The sequence below is a fragment of the Anguilla rostrata genome, chromosome 11 (genome assembly GCF_018555375.3).
Source record: "Anguilla rostrata isolate EN2019 chromosome 11, ASM1855537v3, whole genome shotgun sequence".
NCBI lineage: Eukaryota > Metazoa > Chordata > Actinopteri > Anguilliformes > Anguillidae > Anguilla > Anguilla rostrata.
In genome coordinates, this window is record NC_057943.1 from 15,414,031 (window position 1) to 15,429,849 (window position 15,819).

A 15,819-nucleotide genomic window follows, 5' to 3' on the forward strand; every position below is an offset into this window, starting at 1 on the left:
TATAGGCATATATACTCGTGCACACACTCATTAAGGTGCTCGTAAGACATACAGTACACTCACACACAATGTAAAAACATATACACATATACCCCCATTCACCACTGTGTCAATGGGTCATTCCGGGAGCTCTTCAATCAAAGAACTGGGTCAGTTCCTGTTTCTGGCTTTGTTCCTAAGGCTTCAGAGCAACTGAAGGACTGCAGCGGCTGATTGTCTGGTACATGCAGATGGGACTGTTCAGCAGGCGATTCAACATTTTCCACAGTACACACAACATGGCAGTAAAGTCCAAAATAAAATTAATGCTTTCATCCAAAGACATCCAGCAATCCAATGAATTCTAAGGAAAAGATGTCGTCCAAGTGCCATGTTTACAAGGTCACAAGGTTTGCACGGTTCAAGTCCCATTTCTGTCTGCATTCACAGCCGGGAGGTTTTCCAGAATCAGCACAATTCACTTATCTTTGAACAATATCCTCCCTATTTAATGGCAATCATTTTTCTCTCCTGGAAAAGACCCCGTTTCTAAGCGTGCACTGCAGAACTCATATTGTGGGAATGTAGGTCTTCCAGGGGGATGCACTTTCTCCCACTCACATCTACAGTCTCACATTGAGGAAGGGAAAACCCTCATCGACACAAAGCTACAACAGAGCCTTCGCTGCTCTTATTATTAAAATAAATGGACAAAATGTATGCTAAATATGTCAGAATAAGTTTGGAATCACAATCCATTAAAAATTCAAACACTGTTTTTAGCCAATAATGGAAGTGGATGTGATTCTGGAACACCACAAAGCTAAGCCTTGTATGTAGGTCCATTTGGGACGCCGTATCAGATGGGATAAATTCCCATAAATTAAATGGGAGGCTCTGTAATTCTATAACCACGTTAAGCTTCCCCTCTCTGCTGCCCGAATCCATCTGCAGAAGCCTTCTGCTGCACCCGCAACACTATATTCCGGTCACAGCACATGAGATGCCGGGGACGCAGAATGGGACATGACAGGTAGGAAGTCCACTGAGGCACATCTGCAACAGTTATTGACTTGTGCATAAAGTATGACCTTTTGTCAGAGAGCTGTCTTTTGAGTTTTGCTGAAAGCTATCCTCGCCTCCTGCCTGCCGTCCCACCAGGCCATGGTCAGAGTCCAGGTCTCCAGGCCTGATTTCACACAGTCAGGTCCCAGGTACACTGAGGCCTTCCCAAGGCTAGTTTCCTAGCCCAGACTCTGGCGGGCTGGTTGGACTTTCACTTGACTGGGGCACAGAGTGAAGGGTGAAGAGAAAGTCAAATTCCACAAAGTCCATAACCTCTTAAATAATATATGGACTTTGCGTCAACGTGGAAGTACCTGCTCATATTTGTTAAAAATCCCTTCAAGAATGCATTTTTGATACCCATTTAATATAATATTAGTGCGCATATGTTCACAATGATGCAATGAGTGTGAGAGCCACCCTCCATATTTCCACAGAATATTTAACTTATGGGCTATGCATGAAATTCAGGTCAGTGTTTTACGTAGCATTGCAAATGCTTTTTCACAAAGAATTCCTCTATATGGGAAACTTGTCTGTGCTATTTGATTAATGGTCACTATAAGGAAATTTGTGACATTATGCCAGCAGGTTCATGGGAAGAGGCATGTCCATGACAGTCACGCATCAGAAAACTCCTCAAAAGTGCAGTATGTAATGGAGAAAAAGGCTGTCTGTCTCAGGTTTGTGAAAGAGACCCCACTGTTCTCCTGCTGTTGGTGACTCTTCCCTCAGAGCACACTTAGGGGCCCCTGGCATCCCCACGCCAGATCAGACTGTGACGCACCCTGATAAACCTGTCAGGAGAGGGCACCCCCCAATCCTTATCCCAGGGGAATGTCAGTCTTGTACAGTCCATCCCTCCTCATGCCCCCTCCATGTGAAGGAGACCCTTTCTTTGTTCAATCCCTCGCTCATTCCATTCTGTCATGGTAGGTAGTGGGCGCGTCTCACCAATTCTCCCAACCCAGCAGCACCACAATTCAGGATTATATTTTCAAAAAGGTAACAAAAAAGATATATCTGAAGTGTTTTTAAAAAAAGACTGCTGTTTTCGAACACTCGCCACTCCCTGTTTAAGTGAATAATATCATTTGAGAGAGCAGCAGCCCCCACATCCGACTGGCCATCTGACGTCCAAAGAAATAAGAAAAACAGGGCCGGACAGCAAAGTCTTTAAATCAGAGCTGCCAGTGCTGTTTCTTTTGCACTAAAGATATACAGGCTTCCTGTAAATTAGGCTGAACGGTCCACATGCAGCAATGAAAGAAATATCGTCACGCCGGTTCTAGTGAGAGTAGCTGTGCTCCGTAATTCTCACCCCAGACTCTAAAGCTGTCCATCCTACAGAAAAACCAGGCGCCAAACAGAACCTGGATTACTCTATGATACAAGTAACAAGATTTATATTCGCATTATCCACTAGTTAAAAAAAAGACGCTGAAGATGACTGTCAGAAGAAAATGGTACAGTACGTAAGGCAATGCTCCCTTTTCCTAGCATGTAATTCCATACACTGCATAAGAGCATGTCCATATATGTGTTCATTTGCTTGTGAGGGTCAGGGGGTTTATGCTTGTTTAAGCACTGGAGGGTTATCAAACAGCCTTGTCCTTCAGCTGTGCAGATGTATGTATTTAAAAAGGTAATTCTTCCCCAGTGTCAGATTATATGCTGGGCTATGTTATCAGAGAGACTTCACTGACAGGTCTGTTTGCCATAGTCTTGTCTGCCCAGCACAGGCACAAGCAGTCCTCTCACGGACAACAAGAGGGCTCTGTCGTCTGTAGGTTGATAGTAGAAAGATGCATATGGAGGGGAACTTATTACCATTCAACACTGGTACCTGTCCTCTATCTGGAACATGATAATACAGCCTTGTGGTTCCATTGCCCATACAATGCTGGGTCGGTCCTCCTCGGCACACAGAGTCTCACCCATGATGTTCTCCTTCCAGATGATGAAAGCATGTCATCACAACTGATATGCTCTTCATGGGTGAGAGGAGTGGCCTGGCCTAGCTGGTTTGAAGTGTATAGGTTCCTGTCCAAACTACTGTAGATTCACATAAGAACTTGGCCCTGTCCTCTGGCTTATTTTCAAACACAATACCCAGGGTTCTTTTTAGTAGGCAACCCACAATACCTATAATTTCCCACCAATAAATCCTGTAATTTTACAGATGTAGCTGAAACATCTCCTTTCTCATGCGTACAACAGCAGTGATCCTTCTCGGTTTTTGAAACCGGAACCCCGCGGGACCTGGGTTTTAACACATCTCAAGGCGTAACGCGGCGAGCTGTGACTGAATTATGAAGAGATAAAACCCCGGCTCTAATGAAACACAGAGGAGAGATTTGCTGGGACACATGGAGAACGGTCACTCCCAGGACCTCCTCAAAATAGAAAAAAGTATGAACTGTAGGCCTATAGAAAACACAGACACATACACACACAAAACACCACTCAGTCACAGGCCCTGCTGCAGCCTGGGGCTCGAGTTCCACCTGCCCTAGAGCGAGGGGGCCCTGACACTGGCTTGCCCTCTTCATTTATGTGGGGGGTGCACTGTGGCCTCTAGTTGCCTTTGTGGTGCTCTGCTGGAGCACCGAATGCCATTCTCTGTGCCCACACAGCTCTCTGGCCCAGTTGGCCTTTTCGTCACCATATTGTTCCCTTTTCATCACGTCCTCTGTCTGTCCCCTGCTGGCCTAGGTCAAGCCTAGTCTTAAAAAGACCCCACTGGGCCTGGCCTAATCCTGAGGCCCAGCACATCACGAGAGGATGGAGCTGTCCCTTTCTCATTATTCCTCCCTTCCTCCCTTCCTTCCTGACACCCCTCTGTCTTTCTTTCAACCCATTCATTAAAAATAAATAACTGCTAATCCGAGTCTGTTTCAAATGCACTCATTCAGTCTACATATTGAATAACTGTGTTGCTATTCAATTCACTTTCATGCCTATATGCACACATCCAGACGAATTCACCCACATATAGACTCTCTCTGACACTCACACACAAACCCTAGACAGATATACAAATGCAAACACACATGACCCGCACACACGATTATGCACCAATATCACACACACACACACACACACTGTACCCTTTGAACTGGTCTCCCTTCTCTTTCTGGGCCAGGCATTGGGGTACAAGCCTTCAGTGTGGAGTTCTGTGCAGATCATGTTACCACGGCTGCGCTGAAACACAGATAACCCCCAGTGAGCACTCGGTTTGAGTTACAGCGAATAAAACAGCCAACAAAGCGCTTATCTCTGAAAATCTCTCACAGGGGCAAAACACCATTACCTTTTTGTAAAAACTTAATGCTGAACCAGGAGAAAGACCTCCCATTTTATGTTTTATTATTCAGATGCTTGTCTGCTCCCAAAGGACATTCTTATTGTGAGTGACAGGTAGAAAGTTCCCTCACAATCAGCTCCTTTACAAGCTCTGCTGCCATGCATGGAGACCAAATGTAAGCTTTGTATGGACTTTAAGTGGGAGATTATTTTTTCTGTTTCTGATCCAAGGCGTACAAATTAATACTCAATTTGTCCTATGATAAATGTGCATGACCATGTGTGGAATTTTATCAGGGACATGTGCCCTTTTAGCAGTGTTTTTATAGCTGGTTGCTATGGCTGGTTTTATAGCTGGTTGCTATGATCCCCACACTGATGTAAGGCAGGTGTGGCCTTGGGAGGGGAGGAGTGGAGCGTAGAATGGCATATGTGGTGTAAGAAATCACAGAAAGTAGTTTATTCCTATGTAGATGGTGGCATACAAATCTGTAAGCTTGCCAGGTAGCAGATTGCAGAAATTTGCATGGGAAAATGTTTGAATTCGAGATTAAAAAGAAATGTGAATATTCTGGCACCAAATTGAAAGACAGTTCATTGAGATCATGGATACACACTGGATTTTAAACAACACTGTATTTTTCTATCAAGATTTTCATTCCCTATTCTTGATTAAATTACTTGTGCATTCATTTCAAAAGGCCATATTTGGGCCAATAAGTGGTTCTGCTCATCACAAACAAACATCTATATGTGCATGCCTATTTGTCGCACACAAACACACAAGCAGGCTCACATGCACACGTGCACACACACACACACACACACACACACACACACACCCTGGGAGGGAAATGCGAAAGCCACAACAGCTGTGGAAGTTCAGTCCATCCATCCTTATATTTCCAGTTCCATTAAGTCACATTAAAGCGTAGAGGTTTCCGCTACCAGCTTCCTGGCACCATAGACCCATGCCGTTCTGCTGCAGTAGCAGACCACATACCATCTGAGCTCCCCTGACAGCACACATGCATGCATTTAACAGGATGGAATTTCAGTTCCCCCTCTCCTTTCTCCGGTAATCCACGTGCATGTAATTAACAGGATGAAATTTCAGACGTGTTCTTACTTTATCTCTACAATGCGGACAATTTTTTGCAAGAGAAACGCAGCCGAATTTATCAAAGCTGTTCATTGTTTCTCTGGGCCTGTTTCTGCCCGTGTTTTAGGATGGGGAGGGCTGTCATGCTACGGAACACGGAGGAGGGATGAACCTTTTTGAGGAAGGAGTTGTGGTCACGGTAGGGCCTTATCATCTTCGATCAGTCGACTTCCTTGTAAAAATCGGGCTAGCCGCTGGGCCGCTCTGTGGGCTCCTCTGGCAGACAGAGCCTAATTGGCGCTCTCTGGGGGATTCTGGGTGTCGTTCCAGCACAGGGACAGGGGCAGGGGGTTAACTGGACGATGATCTCCCTGGCTGGCGGGGTGCTGATTGAAGGCCTCACCGTGACATGGCTTGAGAGAGCCTTGTTGCCTAAAACAGTGTTCTGGGACTTGCCCTATTTGGACACCTTCAGTCTCTCTAAAGTCTGTGGGAGAGAACATTCCATAGCATTACACGCACATGGACACGCACCCCATGAAACTTCTCAGAAACGTCAAACCTCCCAAACAGGCATACGCACACACAAAGGCAAACACTGTCCCATGAAAAAAATAAAAGCACGCACCACTGAAGGTTACAACATCAGCATCATCACCCATTTCCTGAGAAAAGAGACAGCGTCGTCAAATCAAAAACATAAAAATATAATTTGTTGATAGCAACTGCTTCATACTGAACCACCAAAATACTAAATTTCCCATGAACGAGCTTAAAGAAGAAAGCTTTCAGAAGTCTCAGAACATCAATATTCCATGGCTATAACCACTACAGTCTGTGTTCCTTTCTGTGTCTGTCCTTCTCCCTTGAATGTACTGCAGACATGGACCCTCCTCTTCCTCTCATTCAGACAGAGGACATTTCCTGGGGAGAATTTGGAGCTATTCGTTACAGCAAAACACAAAATTGGAGATTAAAACTAGGTCATAGCAAGAAACGAAATGTCCTGCTGAAGAGTGTATCATTTAAATAAAGGCATTTTGCTTCTGCTCAGTTGTGTTTACTCTCTCTCTTGCTCTCTCTCTCTCTCCATGTGTGAATGTGTGCGTGCATGACTGTTAAGGTCACTCACTCACTCACTCAATCACTCCTTCTCTCTCCATCTCCTTTGTGGAAGACTGAGGCCCTTGCCAAGAAGCTGTCAGTCTGCACTGTCTGTCCTTTACACATGGCCAACACCTGCTATCCCTGATTCCCCCACCTCCCTGCCCTCTCATTACCCACCCCATTGTACCTCTCACTCTTTCTATAACCACACCACCACTGTTCTTCCTCAACATTCCTCTGTTGCCACTTGATTCCCTAAGGATTAGACCCATCCTTTTATGGCTCTGCTAACCAATCCTGATCGAGAAGAGCTATTGTTGCTAAAAATTGTCCATGACATCATATATTTCATACTTTCTGCTTTACTCAAATGATCGCTTTTAAATTGCATCCATATATTGAGTGAGCTGAACCCAGCAGACTCAATTCAACAGGGGTTGTTTCAACTGTCACTCACTCTTAAACCATGAGGGGAAATCCTGCAAATAAACCATGAATGGGTGTGAACAATCTACAAATGGTTGTGTTTGTACATTAAACAAAATCCTAAACTTTAAAATTATCTGAAATAAAACAATCTATAAGCATTGTTTCTCCCAACATTCATCCTTTGTTTGAGTCTGGGACTCATATCTTTCAGCTTCACTCTAGAGCACATTAAAGTAAGATGAAAAGGTTTCATTTCAGGCATTTTTTGTGTCCTTATCAAACTTTTCCAATCATAGAGCAGAATTTTCTCCCATTCTTCTGCTGTGTTATTGTTTATGACTTAGAGTAAGAGCCTTGTTAGAGTCAGAGAGCTCCCCCATTCTCCACTCCCTCTCTCAGTCTCTCTCTCCCTATCCTCAACAATTCTATTCTATTGACGGATATTGACTGAATACAATCTCTCCTGTCCAGAAATTTGCACTACATAAGCGTGTGTATGTGCTCCTATTTGTGCATGCTGTGTGTGACATTTTACAATTGTGTGCAAGAGTTGAAGTGTGGGTTTAAAATATTTGATTGCTTTTAAATGAATTTTTATCAAACGTATAAAAAGGAGAGAGAAATGAGGAGGGGGAGAAAGGCATTGCAAAAGAGGGATAAGTGTGGAAGGATTAACAGAGGGTGTAGAGAGTGAGAGCATGGAAAAACAGACGGCAATCCAGGTGAACAGGAGCTTTACGTGCAAAGGAATAAAAAATGAGGGAGCACTTAAATCTCTTCCTCACCTGTCTCCTGTTTCTCTCTGAACCGATTCAATTCCATCCTGTTCCCCTGCACAACCATTGCCCCTCACAGCCTCCCAGCCCTCACCCTTCTGTCCTTTTAATTGTTTTTATTGTAACTGTTAAACCCCAGCAGGAAGCACATTTAATAACAGGGAGAGTAAATTTTGACTGTCAGAGACTCCAACGAAAATGGAATTTGGCGTTAAGTTCAGAGTGCGCAGACTGGTTACCAAGCAACCCACTCTTGGGGCTTTCAGAACCACGGACTTCAAACGGTCCTCAGTTGTGGTCATTCCTTATTTAATACCAGAAACGAGGAAATGACATGCACTCCTAACATACATATCCCACTAAGTGTCCTCATTTTGAAAATACATAGCAAATCTACCGTTCCCCCAGAGCAACTCAGCTATCAGCCATGGCCCTAGACATTAATGGCCTGTACTCACTGATAGCTTTTTAAAATGTATTATTATTATTTTTAAAACATAGCAGAACAAAACAGCAATTAATCACGTTTGACTGTTTAAATAAGTGAAACTCAAACTTTGCATCCATCTCCGGATTGTGCAAGAATGAATTAAACATGCATAAAGAATGCGTTAAGATTAATCTAATTCAAACATCTCAGGAAAATGTACACTGAAAATGTTTTTTAAGTGATCATATTTTTAAATGCACTGTTTTATAGCTACTGGGTGGCTTGAACTCAAAAACAGGCTGGATCTTTGGATCCCTGGGCCACTAGGTATAACTCTACACCCAGTTTTATTTTCGGACATTGCAACACAGTCCACTTTCATTATAATGTCATAGTGCGTGAGTGTGCCACTTTCTGCAGATTCTCCCAGTTTTCACCTTTAAACACTGACAGTGTTCTAGTTCAAAGATCATGGCCTCTACACATCCCCTTAAACCCAGCTCCGTCCACAGATACAGCATTGAGAGAAGCCACATTCAAAACCAAAATCCAGGGGGGGGGTTGGGGGACTAATGAATGATGTTCTTTTCCAGGGGGGATAACATCATTGTTTTTCCCAAGAATACAAAAGTGTGATATCACCATGAAGGCACAAAAGGCCCATTTATAACCAGTATGGGTTAAGTTGGAAACTATTAGCATTGTAAGCAAAAGTAAAAACAATGACATAACTAGCAGATTGGAGAGGTCTGGCTAGTGTGCAGTGTCTGATGGTTTTTTGAAGTCAAAACAGAGTGGCCCCTTTACCTGGCCGATAGGCTAGCACCAAGGTGTTGATTTTGATACAAGCAAATATTAGCAGTCAGCGGAGGGAGATAAGAATAGAAGCATAGCCTTAAACAACACTTCCTAGAAGTACTTCAGAGCCTCTTGGTCTCTTGGTGAGGGCCACCCCGACCTCTACAGAAAATATTCCATGTATGCAGAGGCAGGTTCACACCACTTCATGAAGGAAAAAAAAATCTGAAATAAGCACAAATTTGGGCAGCATTCCACCACACCATCCACACATTCTAACAGAAACTGACAGTTACGGCTGCTCGCAGAAAGGCCGGGAGGCATGCCTGTGTAATCACCTTCTGATTTCAAGGGGACAGTGCATGGATCACTTTGTAGTGTATAAAGTTTATACACCCATTTTTTTTTTTTTTTTTGGAAGTCCTCTGGGCTGATTGCATTAGGACATAATCACAGTTTAGCAGCTGTCGAGGCTGATTTATTTTTCTTTCATTTTCACGCTCTGCGTAATGGAAAGGCTGCCCCAGGACTTTTATGAAGTACACACAGTGAAGCACAGCTATGTGGGAACAATGAGTGAACACACCCACTGTTTTAGTTCAGAACTTGCACATACAGCTTACCAACTGCAGTTATAAACAGTTGGAACATATGGTATATCGTTATGCAAGTCTGAAGAGACATTAAGCTGTTTATTTTAATATATTTAAAAAATTAGGGAAAGTGTTTTCTGGGCACAACAAGCAAGTGTCATAGATGTCTCTTGGCACATCTGATTAACTCACTGGGTTTCATATTTCCTGAAAACAACACCATATCTGAAGAACTTTAAATAACATTGCACAAGATTGTGTTTCTTTATGAAAAACTGGACTGAAATGCACTGATTTACAGAAGTGATTTGGCAGCAAAAAAATTTCTAATGGTTCCATTCGTTCCATTTGTGCACACATGAAGGGATCCACAAGTGTCTACAAGTGTTAGCAGTAAGCTATTCGCAAATGACAGATGTCAACAGAAGATGTTTAACTTTCAGCTTTTAAGCTCCATACACATACAACCATCCAGAGCCAGAAGAGTGGTGAATTAGCTGTATGTCAGCTCTTTGTTAAATATGCTTGTGTGTGTGTGTGAGTGAGAGAGAGAGAGAGAGAGAGAGAGAAGCATTACACACATAAGATGTATAGCGTTTTGTGTGTGATGTGCATGATTAAATGGATACTGATACACAGCAAGCTACAGTTTTTTTAACCAATGCAATTGAGGCAAAGTGCTTGTGTGTACGATTCTGTTACTAATATGATTAGCAAGCAGCTTCCCAGCCCTTAAAACATTGAGGCATCATTTAAACTATCTGTCAATTTATGGATGCAAGTTGTGCAGAAGAATACAGAATTCCAGAAATGACCACATCCCTTGAACCAATTAGGAAATAAATACACCACATATTATAGCTAAATTACTTTTTTTACTCTTTTATGTTCAAAGCTGTACAGTGGTGCATAAGTGCTTGGGACCAAAAGAACTGTGTGAGAAAATATGGGGCAGGGCTGAATCATGACAGCTATGATTGTGGGATTGTGGCTGGTCTTCTTTGTCTGAGAGAATAAACAGATTTGTGGAGAGCAATGCTGCATCTACCATAGCCATTGTTGGTACTCTTTTAACATACAGTGCAGTGCAGGCAGTCAGATGTGGCCTGGAGCTCACTGTGAAGAGAATGACAGGCTTCAATGCCAGATGATTCTTTCCCCATAAGCCTATGGGGATTCTGGAATTCGATTAAATCATTAACAGCAGAGTCTGACAGGGTCTGAGCTTGCCACAGCAATGGAAACCATCCACATATTAATGTATGCTTTTCTTTTTTCCTCCTCTCATCTCCTCTTTAATTTATTTGAAATATTTTTACCCCCTCGCCTGTTGTTTCTCATATGTCTTGGGGGCTGTTCATTGAAAACAGATTTTCATTTTCTCTCGCCACCCAATTTATATTGAGTGGGATTTCTTCATTTTTTGTGCACTAAGTGAACTGCAGGCTGTTCTAGTGGGTTTCTGAATGGAGGCAGATGGAGCCCAATGGGTGTTGTCCAAATAAATTTATTTTTTTATTGTGTTCTGGTTCTCTCCTCCACTATTGTGCCTTCCCAAAGCACAAATGTAGGACCCCTAGCCTTCCCCCGCCCAACTCTCAGCATCTTCAAGCCTGTAGAGTTCTGACCCAGTCACCCAAACCAAAACAAGCCCCAGTGTAACTGAGAGGTCTTGTGTCTGCAGGGGATGGGGATGGGAACAAGGGACTGAGGACAGAGCACTGGGGTGAGGGGTGTGGAGTCATACCTTCTTCCAGTCCAGACTAAATATCCTATGCCAAAAACCTCCCCCCAGATAATTAATTGGCCCTAATCCTCAACAACACGTAGGTAAATTACAATACCTCAAGGCTAGTTATATAATAACCCCCCCAATATTTAAACCCCACTGGAACACCTCCTCAATCAATAAGTCATCACAAACATTTCCCCTTGCCCATAGTGTTCAGTGCGGCACGTTTAGCACTAAAACCCCTTTCCAGGCTTCAGGGCACCCTGGACTCCATTAAAATGAGAGCAGTTAACCAAGTGCACACTCAGAGACCAGTTAACCCCACAGGAAGGGGGCGCCGCTCTGTTCTGCCCACATCACACAGCTAGCAGCACAAGAAACACGGCTTCCAGCGAATGGCCGAATGAACCCCGCTCAGTTCATCTCCGCAGAACAAAAGGAAAACTTCCCTCTCATCCCCCTCCCTTTCAACCTTATTAGAGTCAGCCCTTTGAGTCCTGTGGGTGAAGCAGGATCTGAGCATGGCTGAACTTTTACACACACTGATACCCACACAGGGATGTGGGTAGGGCAACAAGAGCCCCAGCATGGGGTAGGGGGATGTTACTGAGAGAATGCAGTGTTGAATCTTAGGGGAGGGTGTAGCGGTGGGATGAAGGGGTGGGGTTTGATATGTGGAGCAGTGAGCGCGGAGCAGGAGGGTCAGAAATCAACAGGCAAAATGTTAGCACAGGGAGCAGAGAAGAAGTGGGAAGAGCATGGGGACCATTCATCACTGGGATTGAGGAGGGGGGTCGTTGAGAATGTGGGGGCCAGTCGCATGGGGAGAGGGGGTCAGGTGACCCTGGACATACAGCGTTTTCAGCTTTACAGCTCACACCATTCTCTTCCTCAGTCACATTCTGCTCTCTCTTCTCATCATTAGACTGCATTAATTAACTCTTTACACTACATTCATTTGCTTATCAAGCACCTTTAGACAAGGAAACCAGCAATCTTTACATTTACTTTACAACTCCACATTCTATAGCTCACTTACACAAGCGTGCTTACTGGAGAAACTGAGATATAGATATTATACATTTCTCATGGGCAGTAGAACAGACTGCATTTTAAATCAAGTGAATTAATGATTTTATTTGACAATTTAAAAAAAAGACTGCATAGCAGACAGTTATCCTCTAAAATTATCGAGAATAGAAACACAAGAAAGCCAGCAGGCTTATTTCCATTGTGATCCTCTAACATTTAAACATTGACATGACAAAAACATCCAATACAAGAAAGTTAATGGAATACAGATGGACATGACAGGAAAATACATTCAGCACAGAACTGACAGCTCCCTGGCAGATTGGCAGATCTTAAAAAAACAACTAGGGCTACACAGTATTTAAAAGCCATCTTTTTAAGAATTATTTAAAATTGTTCTCTGATGCACATAATTCCAATTCAGAGTTAAGTCTATTCCACTGGGCCATGGCCTTGTACAAAAAATGTCAATTTATCACAAGTAATGGCAGTTTTGGTATTGTGCAGACTTATGTGCCGATTTGTCGGATGTTAAAAGACCTGTACAAACTCCAGAATAAAGAGAAAGAGCAAGGATCATGGAGTTATTGCTCACAGTCTGAATGCTCCTTTCCGTTTCCTTAGGAGGGCACAGCAGGCCATTTGGCTCCATTTGCGGTGCACTGTGGACCTGCGGACACGGATTCGCAAATTAAATTTCAATTTCAATTACTCCCTATGCCACCCCTCTGAGTGGCAGGCCCTGCAGTGCAAGGGCATGTGAAAGTGTGGTGAGGGAGCGCGCGCTGGGCTGCCAGCTCGGCCTGGTGGCACCGAGAATGCCAATACTGACAGGAGGCCGATGAGGGCGTGAGAATACAGCAGGGAAGAGGCTGGGTGAACGCACAGGGAATGGGTACAAGACCGGAGCACAAAATGGAGTAGGCTGTCTCCCTCTCTCTCACTCACTGTGTATGTGTGTGTGTGTAGAGAAAATAACATCCCACGTTATTCAATGGTTTAGGCTTTAAGACAGGTGTGGACAGGTGGAGGCGTGTGGAGATAGATGTAGACAGGGGTAGACAGGTGGAGGCGTGTGGAGAGAGCACATGCAAGGCAGTGAAACGAGGTGTAGACAGGTGTAGACAAGAGGGGACAAGGCTAGACAGTTGAGGATGGATATATCATTGAAGATCTGTATATTATTTTGCCCTCACTGGTGATGCATATGGTACTCATCATTGTATTTTATATGAGAAGGCTGGCTGGTCTTCTTTGTCTGAGAGGCATGACAAACATCAGTATTTGCTTATTTACAAAAATCTTATTGAAACATTGCCTCCCTATATTACATCATTGGGACCTTATTAAACCTGTTCCAGCAACTGGCTAGTGCTCCAGGTTCCTCTCGTTAATACAGAGCTGGGAAAGACTGCTTTTGTTTTTTGCGCACCGGACTCCTGGAACTAAGCGTCGACACATTTTAAAAATCAAAAACAGTCTTATACCCTTTGGAAATATCAGAAACTTGATCTTAAGCCTTCCTGTCTTATTTTGTAGCTGTTGTAAATGATTATTCACACGGTTTTATTTGTTTTATGATGTTCATTTGTTATAACATTTTTTCTGTAAACTCAGCACCATTGTAAATGAGGGCCACCCTCAATGATCTTCTGAGATTGAAATAAAGGTGAATTGACTGTAAGAATAATAGTGGCACAGTAGGCAGTTGCAGGAGAGGAGACTGTTCAGCAGAGAAAGGGCTGAGGTGGAGCAGTCAGGTGGTAAAGCACTACTACTAAACTGCAATGAAGGTCAGCAATGTGTTTCTGAAAAACACCAACCCAAGGCATTAATCTACTCTGAGTGCTATTCTGGCCCTAATTGCCTGAAATCACCACAACTTTTCTGTTGAAGTGAGGCTTTAATTTGCGATGCATGCATGGGAGCAGTAAGACCATGACGAGTTTGAAATGAGGAGTGCAGCCCTTTCGCTGAGCATACAGAAACAAATAGTGTCAAACAACATGATGCAACTTTGTTTGGCAGGCAGACAGAAAAGGCAAACCCAGCACTATCTGGAAAGAGGGAGAGGGGTGGGGCGAGGGATAGATGGAGAGGGAGAGAATGAGGGCGCTCTGCCAGTACTGGTCAGCCAAGTGAGCTTCATCTATTAAAACTATTTGGAACTACAGTGACGAATGAGAGGGTGCTCCAGCCACAGGCCACATGATTGGATCCAGCCCTTACAGCATCTCTCCTCCTTGGGACTGTTTCTTACTATATTTGAGACATGTGTTTCACTTTCTCTTCCTCAATAGATTTGCACCTTTAAATTATTTACCATGACTTCTTTTGACCATTTCCTTCACCGCAGTTCATTACAGGATCTTGAAAAAGCAGTACACACTCAATAAGGGCTTAAAGGTCTCTAACCGCTGAAAGCGGGCATGCAGGGTCTGGGCTGATATGTAAGACAGCGCACGTGCAAAACTTGGAGCCCACAGTAGAGCACAGCCCCCTCAACCTCAGCTGGAGTTCTAATGAAGTGAATCTGATGTGCTGAGAGGGCTTTGAGGAGGGGGCCGGGTAAACTGTCATTCCTCTAGGCTGTAGATATGGGGAGACACATCTCCAAAAATACAAGAATCCCCAGAGGACACTCAATACAGCACACAGGTTCAACTTTGCTTCTAACTGCTTCATTTGATCCGAGACACTGCAGTGTTGTGGTTCCCACAAGCACAAATCACAAATACACATGTGCACACGCCAGGACTGGATGCAGACACACGCGTGCATGCACACAAACACACAAAAACACACACACGCATGCACACCCAACCCCCACCCCAGCCCCCCCCCCACACACACACACACACACACACACACACTGACTGAAAATGCACCACCCCCATCAAGGGGAAGAAAATTCAAGAGAGTAGAGCCATCCGCTTTATCTCCCCTGGGTATCTGCAGCATGCCTTGCCAGCCTGCATCTCATCTCAGTCTGAGAAGCTGGAAATGTGTTTAAAAATTCCTGGGTAATAATGCGCTCAGTTTTTACAAAGAATGCTCGCTTCCCTCCGCTTGAGACAATAATCAGTGCCTGCTACTGGGAACGTTTAAGATCCGTTTTTATCAGCAAACCGCTTTACATCGGTTTGGGCTCATTCACTGAGCACATTAGATGTTCTATAGAAGGCAAGGGGGGCAGGAAAGGATCAGCCATTTTAAGAGTAATGCATTTTTGTGTTGTGATGATGAAACCCTGAACCGGGCACAGGGAAGAGTCTCAAGCTGTTTTCAGAAGAGGAATTTCAACTCCTGACCCCAGGAGTGCCCGGATTTGGCAATGACCTAGCATCCATCAGTGTGGACTGAAGTCATCTCAGCTCGTTCGGGATCACTGCAATTCATTTGGAAGTGTAGTTATACTGATGCGCTCATTTCCTTCTACTTACTCCTTGACCTTTGATTGCAACCACTGT